This window comes from Passer domesticus, chromosome 1 (genome assembly GCF_036417665.1).
Source record: "Passer domesticus isolate bPasDom1 chromosome 1, bPasDom1.hap1, whole genome shotgun sequence".
Taxonomy (NCBI): Eukaryota; Metazoa; Chordata; class Aves; order Passeriformes; family Passeridae; genus Passer; species Passer domesticus.
Genome location: NC_087474.1, coordinates 106,907,741 through 106,922,237, shown reverse-complemented (window position 1 = coordinate 106,922,237; position 14,497 = coordinate 106,907,741). Strand labels below are relative to the sequence as shown.

The 14,497-nt window shown below is 34.7% G+C and overlaps 1 long non-coding RNA gene across 1 annotated transcript; it reads left to right on the top strand.

The window, feature by feature from the left end:
- The first annotated feature begins 759 nt into the window (after positions 1-759).
- On the top strand, positions 760-6,278 carry LOC135289151 (uncharacterized). Its single transcript, XR_010351952.1, has 3 exons — positions 760-2,106; positions 2,748-2,917; positions 5,461-6,278. It is a non-coding gene; the product is annotated as an uncharacterized LOC135289151 (long non-coding RNA).
- The last annotated feature ends 8,219 nt before the right edge of the window (positions 6,279-14,497 follow it).

Below are 14,497 nucleotides of genomic sequence, written 5' to 3'. Positions count from 1 at the left end.
TTAAGCCAATTCACACTGGGCATTTTGAACATGCATTGATGTATTCTATTCATCAGTGGCTACATTTACCACCCATAACTTTTTGTTGTGGTGGTTAGATACATACTCATGTGTCTCTATGCATATTCATTCAGACAGTTCAAGACTGCAAACACCACCTTTAACTGCAGTAAGGGCTTTCATTATTAAAAATTGATATGAGCTCAACACTGAGGTAACTTCTGCTACAAAGCACAATAACTTTGTACCTACTGCCCCTGCTCCTGATTTTTGGCTCCTGATTTTTGGCATGAAGCATCCATGTAGACCCCTATCCCAGCTGTCTATGGGTGATTTACAGTAAAAATGTACCTAGGTCATGGAAGTTCTGGCACAACACAGGCTGATCAGCTGACAGAGGGCAGTAGGCAAGGACAGGTAAAATGTGGCCCATGAAGCTTTTATGGGGATGTCACCTGCAGCTTCTGAAATTCATTTGCTACTATCAGTGATCAACAATGGATTAAACCATTACGCAGCCACATGTTGCATGCTAGAGACTTTAGGAATTCATCTTTAGATAAAAGGGGATGGGATGACAAGTTCTCTTTATCTAAGACTATCAGTACACACGGGGAATCAGCAGGACACTTCAGAGAGCAAGATACTGCTTTAATAATATTTTACTGTGCATTCACTTTGGGACAGTCCTGGGCATCACAGCTTCTCTCTGGAAGGTATCTTCATCCAACTGACAAAACATGTAATTGAGGAATAAAATATGAATTGAGGAATAGAATATGAATATGCATAAAATGGGCAGATTATCATAGACTGCTGCACTTAGTGCAATCTATGTGAGATATTTGCAATGTATTCAAGGCAAACGAGTATATTTCATGCTATTTGAAATATTGTATTTTCTATTGGCAGGTGCTTCCAAATGCAGATTTCCAAGTAATTATACTGTAACAGGACTAAGTACAGCAATATAGCATTTGCTTTGAGTCACACACAGATTTAAGATGAGGAAGTTTGAAGAATGCTATTCATTTAATAGCTCGTAAGAGCCATCCTCACCAGGTGTTGTGAGATTTTTGTAGCACGCTAAATACTCATATTTTTTAAAAAAACCCAAAATGTTCTTCTTCATTCACAGCGTTCAGTGTTTTCTATATTTTCCATGGTGAGGACCTAAAAATGCAAATTAGTGCACTTAGTGCACTTCTTTATGACATATCCTGTTTCTGAAAGTAACATTAAAAGGATAGAAATCTCTCTCTGTTTAGTCCATATCCTATCTAAAAATTCTTTATTCAAGCAAATCACTCTTGAGATATGATGAGGCTAGGTGGATCAGATAAGTGAAGTATGAAGGGTCAGCCCAAGCCAACTCATACTGTCAAAAGTGGGAATGTAAAAGTAATTGGGGCAAGATAAAAATAAAATAAATTGTTTTGCATTTTTTGTACTTCTTCTGCATTGGTATGAAATGCATGAACGGTTGTATTTTGTATTCATGTCAATAAGTTTAGTCCATCCTAAAGAAATCACATTGTCAATGCAATAATATGAAAAATATTATATGTGAGAATTAAACTACTTGCTAATTTATTTTGTGATGATCTAAGTTTGGCATACATGGAGAAAAATATTTTTATATATACAAAAGCTATCATTGACTGCAAAAAAATTTATAACATGTAATATATATTGTCACAATGGATGGCAGTTTTTACTGAAACACTTACTAATGAGACCATTGGTTTTGGATTCCTTACCCAACAGCATAATTGCAGCTGACTAAAAGGATCTTAAAATTCTTTCAGGAAAGGTGTCAAAACACTTTTCATTCAGTCTGCCTTCAACATTCAATGGCATAGGACAAAAACCACAGTGTGGATAAGAACTCACTAAAATGTACAAAGTTTTTTAAAAAGTTAAGTTTATTATTTCCAAGTTAATAAACTGAAAATATTCCAGCATTAGGTTCACTAACAAAGATATTTTTTATGAAATACCAAATGCATCATAGGTAAAAATCATTCTCAGACTACTTTTAAACATGCTTGGAGGCAAATGGCACAAATAAAAAAGATTCCAACAAGAACATGGAATGAAATTCAGGTAAAAAAATCATAATTTCATGTTGCATTTATAATAATATTGACCTTCATCACTAAGACATGTACTCTATATTAATTATATCTGACTAGACTACAATGTGCTGCACAAATTCAAATTAGCTTGTGTTTGCCTTTGCTACAACTCAGTACTGTAGAGCTACTTTTAAGCTTACCACATCCTTGATATTAGAATTACTGAGCCAGTAGATGACTCAGATTATAAATGGGAATGTTTATATTATGCACTAGGGATTGGTTTAATGCAGTTTGGTCCTTTTTCACCTATCAAAGTAAATAACAAACTTGCAGTCTAAGTCCCTAAATGACTTCAGCTTTTCTGCAACTCCAGTCAGTGTTTTAGCTTTATCTGAGTGTTTGCTTTAAGACCATCATAAATGAACCACCAGGGATAAATGCTGTCAGAGTGAGCTTGAAGCAAAATCCTTTCCTGATCAAAATTTCTCACAGATAATTTGTGTCAGACTGATTTCCAAAGATTGCTTCTGAGATTAGATGTATTTATGTAGTTATTTCTTAAGATTCATGTAAAAAAATTGTATAGCTCCACTTCTGTTTTTTCTCTATTAAATTAATTGAAACCTCTGCTACCAATGTACTTTCATGTCTGCTGGTATCCCAAAGGCAGACTTGTCAATCACACAATCCCTCTGCTGCTGATCTGCAGTTGACCTGATTCAGCCCTGAAAAAGAGCAAGTGCTTCTATGCAATCAAACTGAAACGTATGGATACTGAAAAGACCTTGAGAGACTCACTTAGTACCAGGCAGTGGAAGTAAGGGAGGCAAGACAGAGTAAGTAAGAATGTACTGGGGGAAATTGTTGATTTGGAATGGTCTTTTTTTATTTTATTTTATTTTTTAATATCTTTGTAGAAAGAAACACGCAAATATACAACTAAGGTAATATCTATGCATAAATGGTGTGCATACCACACATCCCTACCCCCAGGTGTAATTGTAAGAATGTTAGCTGACTTTGGAATAAAGTCAAAATATAGATTTGTTTGAAAAACTCTGGATAGCACATTTGACAAACCTGATAGTACCAAGTTGCACAAGGGCACAGTTCAATGACACTTCAATTTGAACTTAATTTTAAATAATTCAAAACTTGAAAAAAACCCACATCAGTCCCAGCAATTATAGGGATAATTTTAAACTGTTAAATTAAAAATAATTTAAAATTATGTGTTTTTTTTAATTGCACTACTACATTGTCACCTTGATGACTTAAAACTTCAAATTTTAACACTAAAATCACAAATGTTCTTCCCATTGTAGGAAGCTGGTTAGCTGATGATCCTATCACTCAGACATTTAAAAAGTATTCTTGGTCATATAATATTAAAAATAACAATGAGTAATGACACATAGAGGACTGCTATGGACAGTGCAGTATGAGAAAATAATCTGATAGTTTTCTCAAAAGATATTAATTTTTAAGGAGTACCATATTGGGCCAGCAAGATTACATGTCAGTTTTCCAATGCTTTACAAGTCCTCAGATGTGGTCTGGATTTGGATTTGGCAGTCTCACTTATTTGGATGTTTGTGATAGATCAAAGATAGATTCACAGACGTGAACAGTGGTCATGCACAGCCTAGCTTTAGATGTTTACAGCTAGTTTTAATTATCCAAGCCATCCTGTATAATTACAGTAAAAGAAGAAATTAATTTTGTGGATGGTAAGTGTCCTTAAACAGGGTTCTGAAATTAAAGAAAATGTAGCCTAGAGTGAAATATTTCTCTTAGGAAAAAATATATAAAGTGTATCAAGTTTCAGAATTCTCTTAAAAGACAAAAATCTGTTATGCTTTTTTCTCCCCTAAAATGTAATATTTGGATGAAACAAGAATAAATCTGGAATAAATCAACAGTAGCCACAAATAATTTATGTACAATGACAAAGCAGCATTTAGATTTTACTGAGGACTATATGGCCAAATTTCTAAGGCCATCTTTTTTGGAAACAAATTAAAGGTTGATTGTGTATAGTATCTTGACTTTTACAGAACATAAGTTTTATGTGATTTATCGCTTAAAGACCCATTGAAAAACAGTTGGAGACAGAAATCTGATTAGGTGTTGTTCAGAGCCTTAAAAAATATTTAGGAAGATAACTTTAACTGAAATTAATGGATACTAAATGTCTTACAACCACTGAGAATGTAAGCTGTGTATGGCTGTATACACTGACAAAAAAAAAAAAGATATTACAGGACTGTTTATATGTTCTTTTAAAGGCTGGAATCTGGAATCAGATTAATTTAATCTGATTCCCAATTCATGTTTACTCTTTTTGTAAAAAAAAGAGAGACTTAAATGTTTATCTGAAAAAGACATAAACTCTATAAACTGCCCTCAGGCAGTTTAATTACTTATTGTCTTATCAGCTTTACGTAAATTTGAAATATGTTTCACCTTTTGAAAGAAGGTAATTGAGATGATCTTTATCTTCTTTTTTTTTGTCCTTAGTTTATTCTCAGAAAGACAGTAATTCAGAAAGTATTTCAGAATGCACAAGTTAAAAAAAATTGTATTATTACAATGATAGTAATGGCTTAAAACACAAAATTCTGTTTGGAAGAGATAGACCTTGGATGCATTAAAGCCTTTTTGAAGATACCAAAAATATCTTCAAGGAAAAATTAGTAACAGCTTTCTAGAATGACAAAAGTACATGATTTAGTGTATTATTTTGAGAATGCAGAGGAATATCCACATTAATTAATCTGAAATTTTTGCTGCTTGTACAAATGTAATAAATATTCAACTTGTTGTCTAGAAGTTATATATGCAGGACACATTTTACTTAAATTTATATCCTCATAAGAAGACTGTTTCCCAGATAAGATATACATGCAACATCCAGTGATCACATGTAAACAGACCAGTAAGATCAAAGGTCCCATCTGGTGTGGACAAAAACAAGGACAAGCAGGACACTTGTTCAGCTTATTTTTACTGTGGATGGTGAGAGGTTGCACTAAAGATACATTTCAGTGTCTGTGTGATCCTAACCTGTGAGAGCCTTCTCCAGTTGCCCTTTGTGCATCTTCTAGAGTTTGCTGCTAAGAAATGTCGGAGTCAATTCATTTCAGTATATTCTGTTCAAAAGCTGTGTTTGGTTCTCTCTCTAGTGACATTCAGATAACCTACCTTCAGTCTGATGCATCAGACATCTTGACCACAAGGTCCATGTTTGTAGGTTGGGATACCCTGGAGGAAAGATTTGTTTCTGTTGATCCTCCACAGTAAGCAGCTACTGTGTAGGAAAGGTAGTCAGAATCATTTACTGTTCTTAAATACTTTTCTTTTTCTCACTCATCTGTAGGAATCTGCACAGGGCTGTGCATTTACACATGATATTCTGATGTGTGAAAATGGCAAAAATGGTACTTTCACATTGAACAGCCCTCAGCAGAAATCAGACTGCAGTTTTCAGAGCAGTGGAAGAAGTATTTCACATCTGGGCATATGTGTGCATTTCTGTTGCAGGAAGAGCAGCATAATAAAGAAAGAAAATTTTGCTTGGAGGTACATTCTCTTGTATCTAGAGAACAGAAAGAAAAGTCTTTAAATGGTGTTTAAACATTCATTAAACAGAATGACTTGTGACTCAGGAGGTAGATTTTTTAATAAGGAAATTGTAAGGAAGTGTCAATAAAGATTTTATTAAGAGATTGAACAGAAAAAATACTACAGAAGATTTGCGCAAATTTGAAAACACGAAGCACTGCTTTTATGAATGCTATGAAGAGATCCAAACAGAAGAAATATATTTGCTTACTTTTGTCCATGAAGGTATATTGGAAATACCTAATCCAGACATCTTTAAAGGCTGCCTTCACTATTAGTATTTATGGCAAAATATGTACGATGTACATATCGCAAAATGCCTTGATTTCTCAAAAGGTTTAGAAATTAACTCTGAAAATAATTTTCTGAACTCATTAGATTTAGACCATTGATATTCTCTTATAATAGCAATCTTATGTTCTAAGCAATTATATAATAAAATAAATCTTTGCCTTTCATTTTTATTTGGTGGATTTTCTCTGACTCAAATGAAACCAACTTCTGCTTCCATTTATTATCACCTTCTTCAATATCTGTGTTGTTTTTTTCCCCTTAATTTTACTACACTCTGGAACTATCTGACACAATATAAATTATAAATATATGATGATTACTGACTTAATTTTCCAGAAAGCATTTTTCTTATCTATTTTTTTAAATTGTCCATTCACTATTTTCTTCTGAAGAGGTGATTGTCTTCAAGCCAGAAGAAGATATGCATTCTGCAAAAAGGAAGAAAGAAGAGGTATTTACTTTTCCTCAGGGATGAGATTAAGACCAATATTTACATCTGAAAATTATAATTTTCCCTCTGTTGAAAGAGAAATAACAGATTGATTAAGTACCTACACCATGAAAAAAAAAATTTCATAATCTCTGGATTGTCTCCTCTGCTTCAAAGAAACTCATTGAGATGTACATTCAGATCAGATAAACACAGCTTGGTAGGGGTTTAACACTAAAGTGGTGTATCCCTTGGATATTAGTCCCCGGTTTAAGTGGTTTCTTTTTGACAAGATACCACATACCCTTATTCAAAATTACTTTTTGTTTAACACAAATAACATTAAGAAAGAGAAGGGAAAAAAGGAAAAAGTGACTTTGCTCTATGGAGATCACCAGTCCTTCTCAGACATATTCAAATCAGAAGAGCAGAGAAATAAATATTCAATAACTTGGTGGGGAAAAAATGATAGCGAAGTCCTCTTGACTTTTTGTGCAGCCCATTAACACAGTCCACTAACACCTGCTTTGTAATTAATGTGCTAATCAAGGCAGCAGGGCTCACCAGTTGCCACATTTCTGTACAGATTTTGAGCTTTGTTACCACAATGCTAACTTCACAATTAGGCTGCAGAACTCTTCATGTAGCCTCCTCCTGCAGGAAGAAAATTAGTTTCAGATCTGAATGCTTCATAATGAAGCAATCCCTTAATGTATAGTGAACTTATTATGCATTGTGCTGAAACCAATTTTCTTTCTTCTAGATGTGTATGTGTGCTTAAAACTTAGAGGCAGAACAAATGACGTTCAGATTTGTCCCCAGATGAGGTGCTTGGGAATAGTTTACAATAAACAGACAAACTGTCACAGTCACAGAGTTGAAAAAGCTGTTCAATCAATATGCTGTTTGCTTAGGTTCTGTCCACACACGCACACAAACAAATAATTTTATGTCATATATTTCACGTCCACTTGCAATATTAATGCCGTTAGAATTACTGAAATGACACCTGTAAAGTGGAAAAGCATTTGAAAACTGTCATGTGGATAAGGTTCCCATGGAAACCAATTTCCTTGGTATCCATGTGTTCAATATACCTGCCTATAATTTTGTTTGGATACTTGTGGGGGAAAAAAAAAAACAAAAAAAACCCCAACAAACAAAACTAGAACAAAAACTTGGAAATAACTTACATATTTTTAAAGTATATAAAAATTCTCATTTAATGCACTGTATATCTCATGCAGTAGAATAGCACTAACCTGATCAGCATTCATCACTTCCAGCAGCAGCTTTTATGCTACCTATGATTAATATGGTGTGTTGACTCAGAAAATCTAAGGATTTTACCAAAGTAAACACAGTGCCTTGAGTCTTTGCTCAGTATATAGAGGAGTTATACTAGAACAGCAAGATTAAGCACATTTGCAATGGAGACTATGACATCACTGAATTCCCTTCTGAGAGTCCGTAAAACTGGTTACCTTACACAACACTTCTCTGTGACAAAAATATGCTAGTTCCAGGAGACACTGCTTCTATCCAAAACTATTTACGATAAATTTAATGTTTCAGACAGAATTGGTAAAAAGTCAAAGTGTTTGAGAAGCAGATATAAAACTCTTATAAGGATATCTGTGATAAGAGCTAACAAAAACAAAAGAAAACCTTATGAATAAGTATAAAGTTTATTCCTTAAAATCCAAGCAAAAAAACCAAAAAAACCCACCAAACAAACCTTATAACAAATCCTAAAGGATATGTTGATGCAATTTTTTTTTTCTTATTTTTTTTTTTTAGCTGAAGAAATTTGGTGTCTTTAAAGTGACATTATTTTTAGCTTTGGTCTTCCAATATGCTGGAGTCACCTAAGGTGACATGAATCACCTATATTCTGAGTTACCTAAGTTTGTTCAGCCGTCTCATATCCTTAAACACACTAAAATTTCAGCACCTGGCATCTTTGCTTACCTTGTAAATATTGCAGTAAGGTAGATATTCCAGATATTGAAGTGAGATGCTTCTAAAACATGGTTATGTATATCCACATGAATATTAAATAAGTGGTGAGTATTTTTCTGTCTTTTTACTGAAGATGAGGACCAAATATCCAAAAGATGTCTACATTTAGTTTAAGACACTGGAAAGTAAGGATTCTTTTTTCTGACAATTTTCATTTCTAGATGGAGAAGAAAACCAACACTGTAAAAAGAGAGAATATAATTTTCAGTAAAACACTAGTAATATGAGGGAGTGAAGTAAGAATACAGATTTTTTGTTTTGTTCAAAACAAGTCTGTGAAGATTTTCAGTCATAAGTCATTGTATTGCTTCATTGGGCCCTAGTTAAACTGTTTGCTATTTTATAAAGCTGATAACCTAGGTTTTCCGAGCTATATGGCAAAGTACTGAGTACATGTCAAATGTAAGTAAGAAATGTGCTCAAAGCCTGAGATAATTCTTCTTGGTGCTGTTATTTCTACAGCTGCAGTGACAGCTCTAATAGGATTTTCTAGAAAGTGCAACAGTATATTTTCCCTCTTTAAATATATTCTACTAACTACAAAATATGTTAATCTGAGTGCACTCTACTATGTTTCCTACCTATCCAAAATAAACCATAAGCAGAAAAGAATTTAAAATCATATTAGCTATTTCCCTGAACAAAGAAAACACTGTATTATACTGCTGATTACTGGTCATTAATGTCCCTGATTTGGAATTAATGCCCTTTATTCTGGCTGTGCTATACTGATGATATGTTTTGGCACTGAATGAAGACATTTTGCTTTCTCTCTAGGCTACATCACTTTTTGTGTGCATACCTCCTGTTACATACTGATCAAGTTTGAAATATAATTTCATTTTGTAGTTTGTTTTCTTGGTTTAAAAAAAAACCTCTAAAATCATTCTATTGCAGTTCAGTACATTGAGAAAAGATTGTTCTGAGATTCTTTGTTTGAATACCAAAGACAGTAACCATGCAATCAATATGTTAAAGTCATAAAAAATGTTTCTGGATAGTCAAGAGACATGCACAAAACCTTCATGCAGTGAATAGTGTAAAGGATGAGAGAAGTAAAAAAAAAAACCAGACTGTAGTCTTTAAGGGCTTAAAGTGAGAGTAAGAGAGTAAATGGAGCTATGGAGAGTTTTGTCTCTAGATAGATAGCTTTTACTGTTCAGAAAAGATGAGGTAATAAATTGATGAGGCAAGTGTACTGATCATATACGTATTTAAACTTGAATTAATAGATATTATCAACAAAGTTAAGTTTTTTTTTCTTTTGCCTTCAAAACCCTTTTTTTTTTTCCTAAGGCTTAATATTTTATATTTGAACAACATTTACCAGAGTTTTTAATATCTTAAAATATATGGGACTATTTACTCATAATATTCTCCCTAATTTGTATTAGAGTCTAAATAGAGAATGAGTAGATATATGGAGTATTACAAAAGTGTTTTAAATGTAAATTAATTTTCAGAGAAAAAGAGTACAAATACCTTTTTAACTCTTGGTATTTACTAGATGAGAGTGATGATCCTAAATCTAAATGAAACCTGAATGAAAACGATCTATCTTAAAACACAAAATGATAGTGAAATACTTATTGTATGTATATTATATCGCTTGTTGCATATTTTTAGCATTACTCTGTAGTACAGATTTTTTTAAAATTGATCTTTCTTGAGTGTATTGCAACTATAAGTCAAAATGTAGATTTCACTGCATGTAAACATGCCCAGATCCCTACAAACACTTTCTGAAGTAAAAAAAAAAATTGTCAAACAAAAGGCTTTAAACTCCAGTTTTGTTAGTAATTGATCAAGCCCTAAAGAAGTCTTTAGATTCCTATTATAGGTGCCATTTACACTGCATCATCTTCAAAAGAGACTGAAAGCATCAGACCCAAATGCATGACTACAGAAACCTTATCTAAACAAATTTTCCCCCCAAAAGAAAAAAGGTCTGGGGAAACCTGATCTTGTGATTGGCACCCCTGACCATGGTGCAGTAATTGGAATTATATTTAAAGTCTCTTTCAAATCAAATCAATCTATGATTAGTTGATTCTACAAGTTTTGTCCTTTTGGGCTTGATAAATTTTCCCATTCTATATTTTTTGTGTTTCTAAAATATAGTCTTTCACCTTACTATAGTATAAGACTCTCAAAGCTAAATGTCCTCATTCCTTTGCACATTGTGGAATATGAGATAATATAAATATAGTCGGATATTTCTATAAAATAAAAGAGAATATTACTAAAAATTATTGTTTGTCAATAAAAGAATCCATGCATTTCAGAAACTTTTGTGTTCTTTGCAGGGCCGTTCTCAACCACTTCTCTGCCCAAACTGTAGGTGTGGATAGGGCCTTGAGCAACCTGGCCTAGTGGGAGGTGTCCTGGTCCATGGCAAAGGTGGAGCTAGAAAGTCTAAATGTTCATTCCAGTCTCTTAACATTCTATGATTCTATGATTTGAGAAGCCAGGCTGACATCTTTGGGAGGATCCATATGCGTTCTCTGACTGATAAAGAATGTTGGCTAACTTGCAGCGGCGACAGCTAGCCTCTAAGACTCTGACTCCCCGGCACGCTCCGGCCGCGCCGCCGGCAGCACTGAGGGGGGAAGGGCACTCTCCCCCTGGGAGACTTCCTAGAGAGAGTGCTTAAGGCTGAATGCCTTCAGAAGGGCGAGAACCCCCAGAGCCGTTGGAAGAGGAGCTGGGCTGCGACCCACAGGAGAAAGACCGGACCGCGCTGACAGGGAAAACGGGAGGGTTTATTGAAAGTGCGTTGGGCGCGGACAAAAATGCTTGCCCGGCAGGGCCTTATAAACAGAATACAATGACCAATCTAAATTTTTGAGAGGAGGGAATAACGCGTAACAAACATCTCGGATCTCCAGTGGGAATAAACTGAGGGTTGAACCCTGACCTCTGGTCCAATCATTCCATGTCCAAGACAGAAGGTTCTGGATGGAATGGCATGGACACTGAATAACAGACAGGCAGCCAGGGAGGGATTAGGAGAGATAACTCGTAACTGACGGGACAATCAAGAAGAGGGAGAGAGAGAGAGAGAGCCCGGGCAAAACCATAAACAGGAATGGGGGGTACAGGAATAAACCAACTTAAAACTAATGCACCCCTACACTAACTGACTGGTAAAGAATATCTGGCTAACTAGCTAGTACAAGTGAGATACTTACAAGTGTCTGTAAGAGTCTTAAAGAATCATAATTCTCTTAAACACCATTAAGATCCCCAAAGGTCTTTGCTCACTATGGCAAACTGTATAAAAAATTTGCAACCACGGAAGCACACCCTGCCTCTTGGGTTTCAGAAAGTTGGACTTTAAGACACCTGATAGGAGCTTGAGATAAGATAAAGGTGACACTAGTATCCAGTTATCTCAGATCTAAGGAGTAGTAGACAAGGCTTAGGGACAATAATGTATCCACAATGAAAGCCAACAAAAGCTGTGCTGAAAATCAGCTCTGATTGGGTTTGGTGTGGGAAAGGCCGTAGCCTGCACTCATTTGATAAGGCCAGGGAGGTTCTTGGGCATTCCCAGATGTACCTGAACTACATTAATCCATGGAACTGTCTGTTTCATGCAACCCTCACCAGTGAAAAGGCCAGAAAAGGACTGATGTAACACCATGGGGTCTATAGGGCTGATGATTATTGTTCTGCTTAATCTATCTCACTTTCTTTTCTCTCCCTCACCACCATGCCCTGTCACTCTCCTTGTAATTCTATTTCTTTTCCTCTCTCTCCCTATCACTTTTACTGCTAAATAAAGTCCGTACTGTTGACTTCAGCATATGGTCCTGTTTGCGCCTTCATTTGGGCAGAGGTGCCTCTCTAATAATTTTAATAATCAGATTGTAACAGTGTGGCGTAAAGAAGTTGGCAAAAGGCCACTCATTTTATATCCCTTTGTCCTAGGGAGAGATATCCAGTCTTCTCCTTGCCCTGCTTACAGTATAATACATTTGTCCTCTATGTGCAAGCAGAGTGGTAATAATAGAAACATAGTTTTATATGAAAGAGTTCATTTTTTTGTTTGTCCTTTATAAACAAAAAAAACAAAACAAAACAAAGAACCCAAAACAAAACAAAAACAAAAACCAAAAGACAAAAATAAAAACCAACCAACCAAACAAACAAACAAAAAAACCCAACAAAAACTCCCAACCAAAAAAAAAAAAACAAACAAAAAAAAAAAACAAAAACAAAACAAAAAAAAAAACCACCAAAAAACCAAAAAAAAAAAAACCCAAAAAAACCACCCCACCTGTAAATGGACCATATTCATCCAAATAACAGAAAACACTGGTACACTGTGGTGATGTAACTCATACACTTCTGAACGCATCTCACTAGTAAAAGAAAAGAGGATGAAAAAGAAAAGCTGTTTATCCAGGTAAAGCCTGTTCTCTGAAGATTCAAGTTTTATTCTTATAGGAAAAAAATCCTTTTGTGACATGAAACTTTTAATTGATAGTACTTAATTTCTAAATTGGGATGAAAACACGTTTCTGTGCTCTAGAAGAGTGTTGTATATACATATATTTTGAAAATTTTTGTGATCTTAGAAATGCATTCGAGAAGCACACAGAATTATCTTGTATACAATAATGTAGGTTATGTTCCAGTTGTATTTAATACCTGCTTTTATAACACAGTAAATGATCATGATAAATAAAAGTTTTTATTTGGCTGGCTTCTTTTTCATCTTTCTTTAAATGAAGTAATGCAACTGTACTTTCAGTTCTTCCAAAATTACTTCAAGACTTACCTATTTTTAACATGCTTGACAGAAATACAGTGATGTGTCAGAGCATGCTGTTCCTTTAAGAACAAGATATTAACCTCATTTTTCTTATGTTTCTTTCCCAGAATGGGGAACTTTAGGTAAATAAAGTGCTTTTCTGGGTAACAATGAAACCCTGAATAACTCCTGTATCTGAATTTTCATTTACAACAGTTTCAGCCACCAGCTACCCATTCAGGCTTGTAAGTTCAATTTTCCCAAGTCTTTTGTATCTTTTCTATATCCTAGTTAAGTTCCATCTTGCCATCCAGAGGCCTTAAGTTAACCATGTATACCATGGTTTGATTTAAAAAGTCAAATTTAATAGAAAAAGGGAAAAAAAGCCATAAAATAGAAGTAATCACATAAACTCTGTGTCTCAGCCTCATAAGCTCTGCAGTTCTACAGATTCATCATCCAAACTTAATTTGAAGTGACTGGACTGATGCTACATTGGCTGCCACTTAGGCTCTGACTAGTACTACTGCTGTGTATCGTTAGAACACCTCCTGTTGGACAGAAAAATGTTATTGCTCCTGGCTAGCGCTGCAGAAAGATGCCTTGCTACAAGAATCTGTTCAGTACCTGGAATAAGATTTGAGTTGTCGCAGTCTCATTTAAATTTTAAAAAAAAATTAAAAATTTAAAATAAAATATATAAGAGAGGACTAAAAGACAGGGGTGGGTGAGAAAGAAGTGACTGTTAAAATAAAACAAAATCTGGCATCCTGAAGAAGAAGCTGGAGTAACAGCTGTCATCAGATTGAGATAGAAGGTGACCTCTCCCAGAAAAAGGTGTCCCTGGAGTTTCCTGGCTGACACCACAGTGGATACATCAGTTTAAATACATCTTCATTTAAGCACATAAGGTTGCAGCTAAAATGTCAAAACTCGGTAGGAATACATAAACACACACAGAGACAAATATATATATTTACACACACATGCACATATACACATACATGTATGTATGAGGAGAGATTGAACACATATAAAGAGTATAGACAGTACCATGGTAGCAAAGGAAAGATGAGGAAACCTGTAGAAATGTAAGACAATTTTTTAAAGGAATAAACTTAAACTCACTCCCTATTGTTTATTGGGTACATGACCTCAATTTGTAGGAAACTCTTACATAATTTAAACTCCTAATTTCACATATCCTCAGAGAATTTGCAGTACAGCTAAATTGATGTGTTATTGCTAATAGGGGCTAATTTCTAATGTGGAAATATCAAGCATGTA